The sequence below is a fragment of the Mus pahari genome, chromosome 17, assembly GCF_900095145.1.
Source record: "Mus pahari chromosome 17, PAHARI_EIJ_v1.1, whole genome shotgun sequence".
NCBI classification, from domain to species: domain Eukaryota; kingdom Metazoa; phylum Chordata; class Mammalia; order Rodentia; family Muridae; genus Mus; species Mus pahari.
This window is the reverse complement of record NC_034606.1, coordinates 48,857,564-48,873,430: the sequence shown is the minus strand read 5'-3', so window position 1 is coordinate 48,873,430 and position 15,867 is coordinate 48,857,564. Positions and strand designations below refer to the sequence as shown.

The 15,867-nt window shown below is 50.5% G+C and overlaps 1 protein-coding gene across 5 annotated transcripts in view; it reads right to left on the bottom strand.

The window, feature by feature from the left end:
- Positions 1 to 15,867, bottom strand: part of Mpped1 (metallophosphoesterase domain containing 1) — a 79,417-nt gene that overhangs the window by 41,687 nt on the left and 21,863 nt on the right. The gene's annotated exons all lie outside the window — the stretch shown is intronic.

Sequence of the window (15,867 nt, the reverse complement as noted above, 5' to 3'; positions counted from 1 at the left end):
ATCACACACGCACGCACACACACACACACGCACACACGCATACACACACGCACACACACGCACACACAGTAGCTACATATGCAAATAAAGCTTAAAAGGAAGACAACTATTTACAAGCCTCAGAGAGAGGCCCCAGAAGAAACTGGTTCCTCTAAAACCCTTGATCTCAGATGCCCAGCATCTGTAACTGTGAGGAGTGACACAGAGCCCTTGAGACTCTGACAGCAGCCAGAGGATCAGTGTAGTGGCACTGCCAGAGACGCACCGGAAGTGTGTCGACGAAAATGCTGATAAAACCCGAGATGAGCCAGGCTTGGTGATACCCACCTGTGATCCCAGGACTTAGGAGGTGAAGCCAGGAGGGCCAAGAGCTCAAGGCCAGCCTGCACTACACAGAAAGTTTGAAGCCAGCCTGAGCTTTATGAGACCTTTGTTGTAAAAATGCGAAAACGAACCGAAAGAAAATCAGCAGGTACAGTGGGCCACGGGTGTAACACCGGTACCTGGAAGTCTCAGGTAGAAGGATCGTGAGTTTTGAGGCTAGCCTAGGCTACATAGTGATACACTGACTCAGAATGTGAAAAAAAACAGAGTTGGGGACAGGGAAGAGGCTCAGTTGCTAGAGTGTTTGCCTAACACTCACAAAGCCCTGAGTCCCAGCCCCAGTACGGCCTAAACCATATGTGGTGGTACAAGCCTGTCATCCAGGCACTCGGGAGCTGGAGGCGGGAGAATCAGGGGGTACACAGTCATCCTCGGTTATGGAGACTATTCTGGGCTACATGAGGCCCTGCCTAAAAACCAGCAGCAACAAAACTTACAAATCAAAGATGTTAAAGTGTGTCATCTATGACGACGTGCGCTCTTTTCCACGACTTGTATGTAAATTTTTATAGATTTAAATTATGGCAAAGATGAGCAGCCCGGACCCCAGCAGAAAGAGCTTCAGTGTGTGGGGCACTCAGAGTTCTAGAAAGACCGTTCTGAGAAAGCTGCCCTTGGTTCCATGCCACCAGAAGGTTGCACAATGTCCCCTGGGGGTGGGGGGGGGAGGCAGGACGGCAAGACTGCGGCCTTCCTGGAATTACAGAAGATGCAGGGCTCCAAAAGGATCCTAAGACGCCACCCAGCTAGAGCTAACCTACAAGGGAAAAGGCTTCACCCAAAGCCAAGTTCATTATGGCAGCAACGGAAATAATTATCAGGAAGTGACTAAGACTCAATGTTTTGGGGGCTGAGGGGATGGCTCTAAGGTAAAAGTGCCCTCTCTGAAGCATGGGACCTGAGCTCAGACTCCCCACTCACATAAAAGCCAGGTGCAGAAGTACCTGTCCGGAACCCCAGCACTTGTCAGGAGGGAGACGGGAGGATCACTGGAGCTCGCTGGCCCCAGTCTAGCCAAATCAGTAAGCTCCAGGTTCAATGAGAGACCCTGTCTTAAAAACATCGATGGAGACCAAGGAAGACAGTGGATGCAGACCTAGGCCTCCAAACACATGCATGCACCCACACATGCATGCACCCACACATGTTTGCATCCACATATGTATGCACCCACACGTTTGCACCCACACATGTATGCACCACACATATATGCACCCACACATGTATGCACTCACACATGTATGCACCCACACATGTATGCACCCACACATGTATGCACCCATACATGTATGCACCCACACATGTATGCACCCACACGTGCACACACAACAAACAAATAGAAAAGTTGATGATTTCTATTTTCCAATAGATTTCTTTGTAAAATGGGACATCTTCAGGATGAATAATTACCTTAGACACTTGGGCACTCTGAAGTAAATCGCCTTGCTGCCTCGGTTTACCCAGCCCTTCATTCTTCAGTCATTTCCTTGGCCCTCACAGGTGCCACCCCACAGTGACAGCAGGAACTAGGTCCCAACCTAAGTGTCTTGGGGACAGTGTGGCAAAAGCAAGCAGCTGCGGCCTTTTTCTGGCCAAGGGCGGTGTGTGCCGGGGGGGAGGAAGTCTGCACATGCAGTAGAAACAATGAAGGCCAAGCAGTAGCTCCCCCTGAAAAGGTTGGGGTGCCCCAGAAGAGCATCACGTACGAGAGAGGCTGGAGGTGGGAAACAATTGCGACCCATCTGACAACAGTGTCGAGGCCTAGAATGGATGAAGGGAGAGGTGGATCCAGGCCTGGGTACCAGGCAAGTCCCACCAAAGCAAGTTGTCCTGTTTCACTGCTGCTGCTGTGACAAAGCAACCTTACAGAAAGCAACTTAAGGGTAAGGGGTGTTTATTTCAGGTTATAATTTCACATTATAGCCCATCATCATGGGGAAATCGAGGCGGGGACTTCAAACAAGCTGGTCACGTCACATCCACAATCAAGAGCTGAGAGAATGGGATGGAGCCAGGTTCACTCACCACAGTGGGTTGTGTCCTTTCACATCAGTCAACGTCATTATAACAATCTCTCACATATACACCCCTAGACCAAGCCAATGTAAACACCCCCTCATTAAGGCCCTCTTCTGGGTGATTTTTAGGCCGTATCAAGTTGACAAAGCTAACCCTCACACCAGGTATCAGGACACAGCAAGCAGGGAATCTCTGGGGGGACCTTAAGGAGGTTGTTGTTGTACTGTTCAATAATTTTTTTTCAAATGCTACTATGATGGTATCAGTTGGGGAGTGACTATTTTGAGGGTTCAGGATGTGACGGAATCCAGCTCTCCTCTGTCAGCTCCCAGCTCCCCCCTTCAGCTTCTCGGCTGTCAACCCAGCCCAGAATTAGCTCAAAAGGGCCCCGCACGCTTGCAGGTCCTCATTTGTTTCACGCTTTCTGAGAAAGGTGTGAAATTCTCCTTGTGAGAAATCAGAGAACAAACTTCGGTGCTTCAAATATCTGCTTTTCTTTGAAAACAAATTTCAAAGGGCTAAATCCGAACTTTTCGATGTCTGAAAAAACAAGGAAGCTACACACTTGGATGGTATTAATAATTAAAGCCACCACTAAACCGCACCCCAGGCTCTCTGGATGTGTGCATACAGTTGCCACCTCAGTCACTGCAACCATTGTGGTGCATCTGTCCCTCACCAGGTTCATGCCAAGCCTGGGATATTCACTGCTCCCTGACCCTTCCAACCTCAGCCACCTTTATAGAGAAAAAAAAAACAAAAAAAAACAAAACTGTGACTCAGACAGAAAGCATTCACCACCACATGCTGGGAATCAGAGGCAGGAAGACCTCAGGATTTACACACAGTAGCCCCTAATGACTGTCATGTTCAGATCTTGCAGCAGCCTACAATACAGCTGCCTCAAGGCTGTGGAGGTAGGGAAGTAAAGAATCTTCAAGTTCACCCAGTAGGCACACCGCCAGGCAACGCCAGGGAGGGGATCTCCCAACCCATTGCAAAAGCTTGGGCCTCATTTTGGACATGATGCAAGCCGGATTTATAGACATGGCCACATCCCAGCTCCCTCCAAAAACCACAAATCCTACACTATGAGGATGCACAGGGACTCTGGGCTTCAGATACACGGTGTGAAAGGGGTGTCTGTTACCCCACCAGGGTCAATTTACAGGTCGGCTTCCAACAAGGCTGATGTCAAAGAAGAACGTGCCTTGTCTCAGTGCCACCATACTGGGGTGATGGGCTTGCTTCATGTACCATGTCCCCATAGCAGTTGGTGTCCCTGGGAAGGTCCCAGGGCTCTGCCAACCATAGCATCAATAAGCAGCCCCCACCTGCTCAGCAGCTCCAATACATCCCCACCCTCCCACACTCCCAGCTGTGGCCACTGCCCCTGCCTCTCACCACATCGGCAGAGGCAAAAATGGTGAGTTAATTTACCTTGCACCTGACTGCGCATCTGAAGCCTCTGAACCGCCTCATTCAGGCTCATAGAGGGCCTGTCGATGCCTTTCCCTTCAGAGAGGCTCACCATCCTGCTCAAGGTCACACAGCAGGGAGTGTGTGGAGGGGGTGACCACCTACAGGAGTCAACTGCCTTTCCAATGTGTAGAAACCTCAATGGGTTCTACTGTTGGGAGCAGGGCGGGAAACCTAGGTAGAAGCCCAGAGTACCCGTGTCTGTGAAGGGACGTGCACCTGGAACTTGGACCATGGGCTAAGACAGTGGTTCTCAACTTGTGGGTCCCAACCCCTTCTGTGGCTGAACAACCCTTTCACAGGGGCCACGTAAGACTATTGGAAAACACAGATACTTACATTACTTCATAAATGTAGCAAAATTGCAGTTATGACATAGCAATGAAAATAACTTTATGGTTGGGGTCACCACAACACGAGGAACTTAAAGGGATGCAGCACCAGAAGGTTGAGAACCGTTGGACTATGAGATGAGGGTCTTCTAGACTTAAGGAATAACACACAGTCAAGCACCTACTAGGGCTGGCACTGTCCATGGTTCTGAGGAGAGACCATCACCCTGAAGTATCAAGGCTTCCAGTCTCCAGTTTTCCCATCTGTAAAGTGGAGACAGTGTTACTCGGGCCTGGGGCTGCCGGTCTCAGATTAGAAGAAAGGGAAACACGAGAAACTGGCTGAGAACTGTGACATCGTTGTTAAGCTCCTGTGAACTCCCACTTGGCTTTGGAGAAAACTGTGCTTTTCAACAAGAAACCTGAGAGGCTGAAATCCCCAAATCCTATCAGCAACTTCAATTTGATTTGTCTTTCATTGGTGTTGACGCAATGAAACACCATTCCTTTTCACTCTGTCACAGCTATCTTGCTAAATGGAGCTGTTTCCCTGTCTGTAATGAAGACAGTAACCACACATTCCTCCAGACGCATCTGTGTTGTCCGGTGGCACGGGTTCCTGTGGTTACTTCATTTCAAACTGATTACAAGCAAGTAAAATGTAAATCTTAGTTCCTCGGTCACAGTGGGATGTCAAGGGCCGGATACTTCCATGAGTCCAGTGGCTCCCATGAACAGCGCAGGTATAAAGCATTGCTACTACCTCAGAAAGTTATAGAAAGTGCTAGTCTAGGGCCTTGATACTCAAGGTGTGGTCCTGATGGGGATAGGGGCAACACTGATGTCTTATGGGAGAAACCTTGAGTTCACTGGGAACCTGCCCAGCAGAGAGCCAGATAATACAGTGTGAAGGCAAATGAAAGGCCAGAGCCAGGTTGAGTGGTACATGCCTATAATCCCACCTGAGGCAGGAGGATGGCACACTTGAGAACAGCCTGGGCTGTACTTGTGTAAAATTAGGAATTGGCCTCAAGCCGGGCGTGGTGGCACACGCCTTTAATCCCAGCACTCGGGAGGCAGAGGCAGGCGTATTTCTGAGTTCGAGGCCAGCCTGGTCTACAGAGTGAGTTCCAGGACAGCCAGGGCTACACAGAGAAACCCTGTCTTGAAAAAGAAAAAAAAAAAAATGGCCTCAAAAACAAAGCAACACCAGCAGGCGAGATGGCTCAGTAGGGAAAGGGGCTTGTAGCCAGGACTGACGACCTGACTTAATCCCCCAAAACCCTCGAGGGGCGGAAGAGAATCTGGACATCAATGCATGCCACGGCCTGCAGACCACCCACCCCACTACAACATAAACAAAAGGATGGTTTTAAAGATGTAAACCCAGGGACTGGAAGGATGACTCAATTGGTAAAGTGCATACTACACACACACATACACACACACACACACACACACACACACACACACACACCCTTGTGAAGAAGCTGGGCAGGGCGGCTCAAACTGGTAAATGAAGTACGGGAAGCAGAGATCAGAGGATCTTTGGGGCTCCACGGCCAGTGATCCAGGAGGATCAGTGAGATTCTGTCTCAAAAAACCAAGGTGGAGGAGCACGTCAGAAATGACATAAGCATGTACACACACATGAAACACACACACACACACACACACTTCATATACAGAAACACATACACACATTCACCTCCACAACAGGAACCACACACACATGTACCTCACACACAGAAACACATACACAGGAACACACATATACCTCACACAAGGAAACACACACATACATACACACACACACACACACACACACACACAAAGGAATACACATGCACCTCAGACACACACACAGAAACACACATAGGTACATACATACTCACACATAGGAACACACACATATATATATACACATATACATACAGGAACACACATATATACACATATATACACAAGAACACATACATGCATACACACAGGAGTACACATACATACCATACATACATACATACACACACACAAACAGGAACACATGCATATATACATAAACATACATACACATATACAGGAACACACACACATACATACATACACATATATACGTACATACAGGAATACATATATACATGATACATACATACATACATATACATATGTACATACAGGAACACACATACAGAAGAACACACACACACAATCTCACAATAGAATAGAATGAATAGACTGGGATGGCAGACCTCTCCCCTGAGAAGAGGCAGCACTACGCTGAGAACAAGGACTCCAGCACCTGCCACCTCTCTGAGTGACAGCCTTCTCTAGAGGAAGTCAGGCCCAGAGCTTCTCGGGAGGCTGATGCTGAGCCCAGGTGCAGATTCTGGTGTGGGGTGCTGGGAGAGAGAAAATCTTCCAGGCATTTCAGAGCTCTGTGCATAGGGACATGATACTTTTTAGCTCTGTGTTGGCCAGGATTTCCTGGCTTCCTGATTATTCCTGTTCTGGAATATGATCCAATATGAAAATGACATTTTAAAAACCCACGGGCTTATTTCACATCCAAACACATCCCTCCATGTTTGTGCAGAAGAGGAAGCCTATCCAAGCAAGATTCACTTCCCGACTCTGAACACGCAGCTGGCTAGTTCCCTGTCTACATCAAGATGGTTCATCTGCACGACCAACTTCACTCAATTCGGAATCACTTAGGAGGCACCTGAATATGCCTGCAAGGCAGTCCAGAGAGGTTTAAGTGAGGATGACCAACCCTGAACATTGGCAGCACCATTCTCTAGGCTGGGCAGCACCATTCCCTAGGCTGGGCAGCACCATTCCCTAGGCTGGGCAGTGTCATTCCCTAGGCTGGGCAGTGTCATTCCCTATGCTGGGCAGCACCATTCCCTAGGCTGGGCAGTGTCATTCCCTAGGCTAGAGTCCCAACCTGGGGGGAAGAAAGCAAGCTGAGCATCAGCATTCATCTCTGCTTCCTGAATGTGGACACAGCATGACCAGACGCCTCACAGGCTGGCCACCCTGCCTTCCCTGCTGGATGGACTGTGGCCTGGAAGTAGGAGTCAAAATGAAACCGTCCTCCCTGGAGCTGGGTTTGTCAGGGATTCTTGTCAGAGTCGTGAGAAAACATTAACTAACACACACTCCCTAACCAAGAGCTGACTAGTGTAGATGAGCCCGACGTGAGAAGGAAGGTCAGACATGTCACGATCACACTGTCCTCCACCCAGAAGGACAGCACACTTATCACTGCAGAGGACAGTCACTTGTCCCCCATGCCACAACTAGGAGGCAGATGAGCTGGGTCTTAAGCCAAAATGGTCCAACCTGGTCCCAGCATCACCCTCCTCTGCCTCCTCATCCCCTGGTCTTCTTGTCCTCTTGTCTTAATGCCTCTGGGGTGGGTGGGAGTCTCAGTCAGTTCCTACCACTGTATCCCTCAGAATTTAGCACAAACCGTGGAGTCAGGGAGGTGTGTATAGACTGGATGAAATGGAAACACGGCCACCAGTGTGTAGGAGCTTTAGTCTTAGGTTCCCAGCTGTCCCACAACCTGTCTGTGCCTACCCTCCCACAGTCTAAACACTACCCAGTGCCCACGCCCACCAAAGTGCCTCCTGCCTGAAGCTTTCACTTCCTGGACTTCATCCCACCCTCACTGGGCCTTGGTTTCCCCGAGTGTTCCCTCAGCCACTCAGTGGATCTCCCAGTCCTCGTACCTGCCCAAAATGTGCCAGGACAGGATTAGTACCCATGCCACCCACTCATATCTCTGCTCTGCCTTCATCTCAGTGGGTCCTAGCCTCTCCTGATGCTCTCTGCCCCAGACCACCTTGCCCTCTCACAGCTCTGGCTGTGCATGCTCTGCCCTCTCCCTTGGCTTCACAGACACTCACCGCTGAATCCCCAGTGTCTAGAGTCGAACCCAGACAAGGTGCTCAGCTAATGCCTACCAAGTTACAGACCCTGCAAACTGGAAAACTAGTACGAAGGGTGACCATCGGGATGGGCTGCAAAACTGACAAGAAGTGGAGTCTCTGGGCAGTGAAGACGCTTCCGAGAGAGTGGCAAGGAGGAGGGGGGGGGAGAAGGGGGCGTGACAGGAAGGGCGGGGCAAGGGCGGGGCTGGTGTTTGTGAGGACAGTGGTGGCACGCTGATTGATTGATTTTACTATCACAGGAGGTGAAGATGTTATGAGTAACTAAGTAGAGGCAGTAGAAAATAATTCCCAAACCAGCGGGGGACGGGGGGGAGGGGAAGGACTTCAATCAGTCCAAAAGAAAGCGGGGGTGGTGTGGGGAACAGGAAGCTCAAAATGAGTGACAGAAAGGGACATGTTTTATATACTAGAAAACACTAAATAAACTTTTGTGGTTATCCAAACATAAAATCCTTTGCCAAGATCCTCCCACAGGGAAAGACACAGGTGGAACCCTGGAGGTGAACCCAGAGTTAAGTGAGAAATGTCAGTGGAGAGAGATACCACAGGGGCGGACATCAGCAAATCTCCATTTCCGTTGTGCCCCACCTCCACGCCCCGGGAAGCTCAAACCCCAATTTCCACTCACGGAGCCCACGGGTTGATATTTCAGGTTTCAGGTGCTCGTTTTTAAATCATCATGAACACTGAAGTGTTTTTATTACACCATTATTGGTTTCTAAGACATACTAAACCCTCTGACATAAGACAAGATACAAATTAGCAAAAACTAAACCCTAAACCATACAAGAACTTCTGGGGAGTCCCGGGCTTTTAGAGGAATACAATTGTCTTGTTTAAACTTTATTTTTATTATAACTGTTGTTGCTGTTATTTAAAGAGATATTTTAGATTATGGTCCTAAAAAAACCATAAAATATACCACAGTGGACCACAGTATACACACACACACACACACACACACACACACACACACACCCTTGTGGGTCTCATTTCATTTGAAAAAACCATTCTGTTGTAAATAGGTAATTAGCGCTTAAGCACACCTTTCAAGGGGCTTATGCATTAACATGAAAATACTGTAATTATGGCTAGCCAAAATTGCCCACTACAACCTCCCGATCTCAGCTCTTTCATCTTTATTAGAAGTTAATTTTCTCCCTTTTAGCCCCTAAAACACAGTTTGGCTTTGTACGGTTGTTTTTTGTTCTTTGTTTTTTTTTTAAATAGAGAACATAGAGAATTATTTTTTAAGTGAATCCCAACCCCTACCGCACAAGGCACACTCTAGGGGTCTAGGCTGGCCCCGCCCATCAGTCACTCTCTCACAAGCTGGTGACAGCGACCCCTTCAGAAGCCCTGTCTGACAGAGTCTGACAGAAAAGCTACCAGAGAGGATGCCAGGCCACAGTGGTAAAGAGAGAGGTCCCTGTGATGGTTCATGGGGCTGGGACATTGCCAACCCAGCAACTTGAGTTTGATCCCCAGAATCGCATAAAGGTAGAGAGGGAAAGCCAACCCCACGAACTTGTCTGTGACCTCACAGAAACCTCTCCACGCAGAATAATACGCGTTGTAAAAAGGGGGTGGGTAATCACATACTTTTACAAAAATGACCTCATGTGACAAAGTAGACGTGACATTTTTAAAAGCCTTTTTTAAAAAAAAAAAAAACAAAAACAAATAAATCAACAAGAAACAAGAGTGAACTACAACAAATTATAATATTCAGTCCTGAGTCTTGGCTCCTGAAAATGTTTGAATACTGACGTAGTGGGCAACAGAATGAACTAGAGCCCAATTTCCTAGCTAACGCACACCCTCAACAATAACTATTGTTAGCTTTCAAGAAGAAAAGAAGGCACATTGTCTTTTTTTAAATTTATTCTTTGAGAGATTTATACAGGAATAAGATATATTTTAATGATAACTCCTCTATCACTCCACTACCATTCCCCTAGACTCAACTTTGTACCCCCTCCTTCCCTCCGTCTGTCCATCTGTCCTTCTCTGTTGGTCTGTCCATCTGTCTGTCTGTCCGTCTGTCTTGCTTGCTTGCTTACTTGCTTGCTTTCTCGTTATCCCTTTGTGCTCAACTAGTGCTGTCCGGATGCACTTAGTAGGGCCATCTACTGGAGTGACTACAACCTATCAGGGGCCATGCCCCAAAGAAAAATGACTCTCCCTTTCCCACCCTTCTGCAACTGACAAATGTCTCCTCACGCGGACAGGGGACATAACCCTTCGTAACCCCTCAGCTCCCTCCACGTGCTGGAGTGTCGACTAGCTAGATCTTGAGCAGGCTTCCGCAAACCACCACTGTGAGTCTGAGAGCATACAGTGGTTAGATTTTTTTTTTTAAACTAATGTGCCCCCACAGAAACTTTATCCCATCTCATCTTCTTACCCTCTTAGCAAGCATCTGCTCAATGGTCCCTGCTGATGCGAGGACCGGGCAGGCATCAGTCTCCTCCTCTCTCACCTTTGGTCTCTCCCCGCTGACCCTGGGCCTCTGCACTGCTGGGTCAGGCGGAGCCACCATGGCCTCTGGCCCACACTAACTGCAATCCCAGGTCCAGCAGCCTCTGTCTCCTGTATTCGATCTCCACCCTGCAGCCAGTGGAGACCCCAAGCACAGCGTGATCTGTCTCTCCCTCAGAAGCTCTTGGTGACCTCAATGAAGCTAAGGTTGAACTCCAGAGGCTGCAGACAAGCGGCCTGCACCTGGGCTCCCAGCAGCAGGAAGTTCACGGCTAGATCTTTCTCAGCTCAAGCCTTTCCCAGAGGGTCCTTCTAGGCAGCCCCCACCTCAGTTAGCTAACACCAACTCTGTGAGTTGATTGGAGTTTTCTCCTGTCAGTTACTAAATGGCTCTACTCTCTCACTTGGGTAGCTGTCACAACCTCAGGAGTGAAAAGGAATACTACCATGCTATTGTCATAGAATCTTCCTACCAGGGAGCACAGAGATGTATCCACTGGGCCGAATGAGGACCCTCGGCCTGTCTCCACAGCGAGGTGGGAGAGACAGACCCCCTCTACTAACTTATGCAGGGGCGGAGACACCACAAGACTTGTGGACCCCAGCTGCACTAGGGTCCTGAATGGAACCTGGAAGCTCTAGTCCCATAACCAAGGTTCAGGGCTCTCATTTGATTGACATGGACAGGAGGTGGTCAACCAACTGCTTAGGACAGAGTCACAAGTGGCTCCAGGGACAGGACTTCAAGCTCTCCGGGTCCTGACATAAGCATAAGGCCCACCCATCCTGACACCCCAGCGCTGAGAGCCCGCCCCACTCCACCCAACCCATGCTACCACCCAGGCAGTTATAGGACCTAAGCAGAAGTGCAGACATCCCCAGGATCCTGGGCTAAAGTGGCCAGAAAGTAGAACCAGGTAAGCCGTTGTGGGAGTGGAGAGGGACGAAGTCCTGATGCTGGCCTTGGGACCAGATGTGCACACAGATCAGAAGCACCCTCGGGAGTGGAGAGCCTCGTGTCTTGAGGCATGGAGAAGCAAAGAGGATAGATAAGAAATCAAGAACTAAAGGAATCAGATGGAAGTGGGAATCCGCCCAACTTCTCGGGTCAAGAAGCCCATGAGCTACGGAGCCCCTCCCATCCGAGTCCAAGACTGGCCTCCCAAGAGGTGAGGGACAACAGGGGCTACCTAACCAGACACAGCCAATCAGGGGTGACTAAAGAGGACCATCCAACTACAGCATCGTCGTAAACATTTTTCAACAGGGATAATCAGATTGTGTAGACCATGAGCTGTACCCACTGTGCAGGGGGGGCTGGCAGGGCTAACCTTCCTGCTCCTCCACCCGCTTCAACTGCAGAGAGGCAGAAATGTGCAGGCCTTGGGCCTTCAGCACGGTCACAGCGACATCGCAAATGAGGCGAGATCCAGACCCTGGGTTTGCAGTAAATCTATACTTCCTCCCACCAACCCCCCCACTTCCTCCCTCGCAGATTTTAATTAAGGGTTTCCTTACAGAAGACCGAGCTCTATTTAACTAAATCCTTGGCCCCCTTTTATATTGTCTTCTCTATCGTTCGATGCCAGGGTGCCAGGAAAAGTTAATTATAACTTCTAAACACTCCATTAAGCCCCCCCCCCAGTCTTCCTCCCTTGCCCGAGGCCGAGTGACTAAATCAGCTGCTTCATTGTGCCCGCCACAAACCTCGTTTTGATTTAGCCTCCATGCGCAAGGCTAAGCAGCCTTGGCTGAGCTAGCCTAGTCTCCATCTTCAGGCCTTCAGGGGCCCACAGGAGCCCACGGGATGAACAGGAGCCAGGTGGAATGGCTCACCCAGTGCCACACCCATTCAGCAGGTGAGTGGAGAAGGCCAGCAGGCCAAGAGGACAGAGGACATTGGGATCCAGATAGGCAGCCACCAGCCACTGGTTACGTGGTAAGGTGCAGCTTGCTCCACAAGGCTTGGGGGTGGGGCAGAGCTCTGGAAAGTGAAGACAAGCCTGAAGGCCTAGTGATGCCTGCCAGGAGGGGTCTGGGGCAGCCTGAACTATCCATTGGCCCTGGAGAAAGCTGGAGGTATCCCACTGGTCTGGGTGGGATAAAAGCCGGGGCACTGTCTGTGGTTGAGAGGGAAGAACAAAGGACCTACACACACACACACACACACACACACACACACACACACTCCATGGATCAGGATGGGCTTCCAATGACATGATAAAGAAGCAGAGGGGGCCCAGGACACAGGAGGGAGAACTCTGCAGGAGTGTCAGTGAGGTCACCAGGTACACAGAGCAGAGGCTAGAGAGAGGTGGATGGGAAGGAGGGAGCTGCACACCCCAGGATGTGCCACGGCTGAGACCTGAAGCTGCAATGGGAATGAAGGCCGTGTGCCCCCGGGCCAGGGGCCAGGAGGCAGTCCCGGGCAGCCCAGCTATGAGCTGGTATCTGCGCGATAGGAATCCTGCCTGGTGTCCTCACCCAGGGAACTCTGAACCAACCAGCCTTGGAAAGGGAAAGGACTCTGTGCTGCCTGCTGATCACTGCATTGCCTAAGGCAAGGTCCTCAGCCATTTCCTAACTTCTGACCGGGCAATCACGCGAGAAATATGGCACTGCTCCAAGGACACCGATGGATACCTGTCCCGAGGAAAACACAGACACCCTTGAATGCTGGTACCTCAGCCTGTCTCACTGAGACTCTATGCTAACTTCACACCTCCTGTCTAACAGGAACTGGCCTGGAATGGAACTTCACATCCTATCGCCTCGACCAGCAGGTGGGGAAGACGCTGCCTGGGGTTCAGGTCCAGGATGTGGGAGGTGGCATGGCCTTCAGGCTGAGAAAGGCTCTGGATACATTGGGATGGCTGAATAGCCAGGGGGGACTCTTGCCCATGCTGTCCACCCATCCTTCCTGGATTGGCCCACAGCACCGGTCACCAGGAAGACCAGGTCTCCTCAGAGCCAGAAGCTCTGACTTTACCTGCTGCAGAATAGCGCTCGCTCCCCTGAAGGAACTGGGAGAAAGCGGGGGGGGGGGGGGGTGTTTGTGAAGAAGAGAACCTCCTGATTCTGCCACCCAGATGGCAAATCTGGGACTTTCCAGAGTTTCTGCCCGTGATGCTGCCACCCTGACTCACTATCCAGATCTGCCTTTGGAAAGCCATGGGGACCCCCCTGCCCCACCCCATTAAATCAGAAAGCCTCCGTCACGTTTAGAATCCTAGCCCCACCTCCTAGTCAGCTCTTCTCACTGCATCCATTTTGTTTTCTGTCCCATCTCAGAACCTACGGTAACCATGCCCCTTCCAGCCCACAGCCTTCTCCACCCTCTGTTCACCCTCCAGCCTAGTCCAAGGTCACCTTTGCAGGATGTCCGATGACCCCAGGTCCCCAGGTCAATCCTCGGCAGATTCCTGCTTCTCTCTGTCAACCTTCTTCCCACCAGACTGAGCAGGGCCGGGGACCTTTCCTCTCCACTGTCTCTGCACCTGACACATGCTAACTTTCCTATGGATGAATCAGAAGAACACTTTCTTCCGGCGATCTGTTCTCTGTCTACAGAGACGGCTGACTGCAGAGATCACACGTCAACACTCAGAAACGGAGTCTCTGAACTTTCAGAAACGGTTGACGTGCATTCACAGCCAGCCCTGCCAGCTCACCTCACTACAGTCTTCCTCCTCTGAGCCTGCTCCCCTCCTGTCCTAGGGGAGTCCTGATAGAACAAACCTCACTTCACAGAAACACCTGCGACACGCACTCCGCACTTTCCAGTCCACAGAGCTTAACTGTCTCTCCCACCCACCTCTGATCTGACTTTGGGGGTGGACAAGGCAAAGGGAGCCCGACCCACCATGCTAAATGGGGTAACTGGGGTTAGAAAAGACCTTCAGCTGCCACGGTCTGGCTCAGGAAGCAGACCCTGGGTGTCAGCTGCAAATGGTGAAGCCACACATGCTACTCTTAAGACAGAGAGAGAAAGGCAGCAAAGAGCCTTGCTGCAGAATCCTACTGCCCGAGTTTGATTCCCAACTCTGCCACATACTAGCTGTGGGACCTAGGGAGAGTTGCCTCGCTTCTCTGGACCTTCATTTTCTCCTCTATAGGGTGGAGCTAACAAAAGCTGCTCTCTCCTGTCAACAGGGCTGAAGGAGGTGATTCTACACAGGAGGACACATGCTAGACACACATGTACTCTGTACACAGACACACACATACACATACTCACTCTACTACCTCCCAGTCTGAATCTCCAAGCCCTCGGGAGTCTCTCTTTTCTAGCAACCAATAACCTTTCCACCAAGTGACTAAATCCTGGCCCTGGCCCTGGCCCTGGCCCTGGCCCTGGCCCTGGCCCTGGCCCTGGCTCTGGCCCTGGCCCTGGATCAAGACTAGCTGGCAGCTCCCTGCTCTCCAGTCTGCAGCTCACCCTATACAGTGACAGTCCTGGGCTCTCCGAACACTTCAAGGCAGCCACAGAAAAGAGACCCTGTGGAGAGAAGACTTCAGGGTCCATGCTTTGCCCCCAAACTATCTGGCCACACCCTACTGAGACTCAACGCTTCTGTCAAGGCCCAAGCCTCCAAGTCCCCCCCCCCTTGAAGATTTCCCATCCCTGGGGGAAGCCTCAGCCTGCTCCCATGCTCGGGTCCCTTGGTGATCCAGACCCATGGGCCACTCAGCTTAAGAATCTGAGCCACACTGCGGGATTCGTGAATTCTCATCTGTCAAGAGAGGGTGCGAAGAGAAATACCTCGCCAAAACTGGGGCCACATTTCACCAAGGCAAAGAATAAAACAAGATCCTACCACATGGGGCCTGGCACATGGCAAGTGTCTGACCTGCAGTGACCCTCACCCAGCCAAATGGAGCCTCTCATGTTTTGTCATGCAGAGCAAAAGAGATAAAGAACTCCCCTGGGCATAAAGAACCCTGAAGAAGGCAGCCCAGACCATGGCCAGGGAGACACCTGGCTGTCGCTGGCCTCAGCTACACACTCCCCTACCCTAGCCTTCACGTGTTCCAGTCCAAACGAGGCTGGATTAAAATTTCCCATTTGAAAAATCAATATTTAAAATGCCAAGCTTGCCAAGTGGAAGCAAAGCCTTGCTTGTAAATATTTGTCTCCCCTGGCAGAGCCAGGCCTTTCACTCGCTGCAGCTACCCACCTCATGGCGGGGCCCCTGCTCCACAGCTCCCAGCCA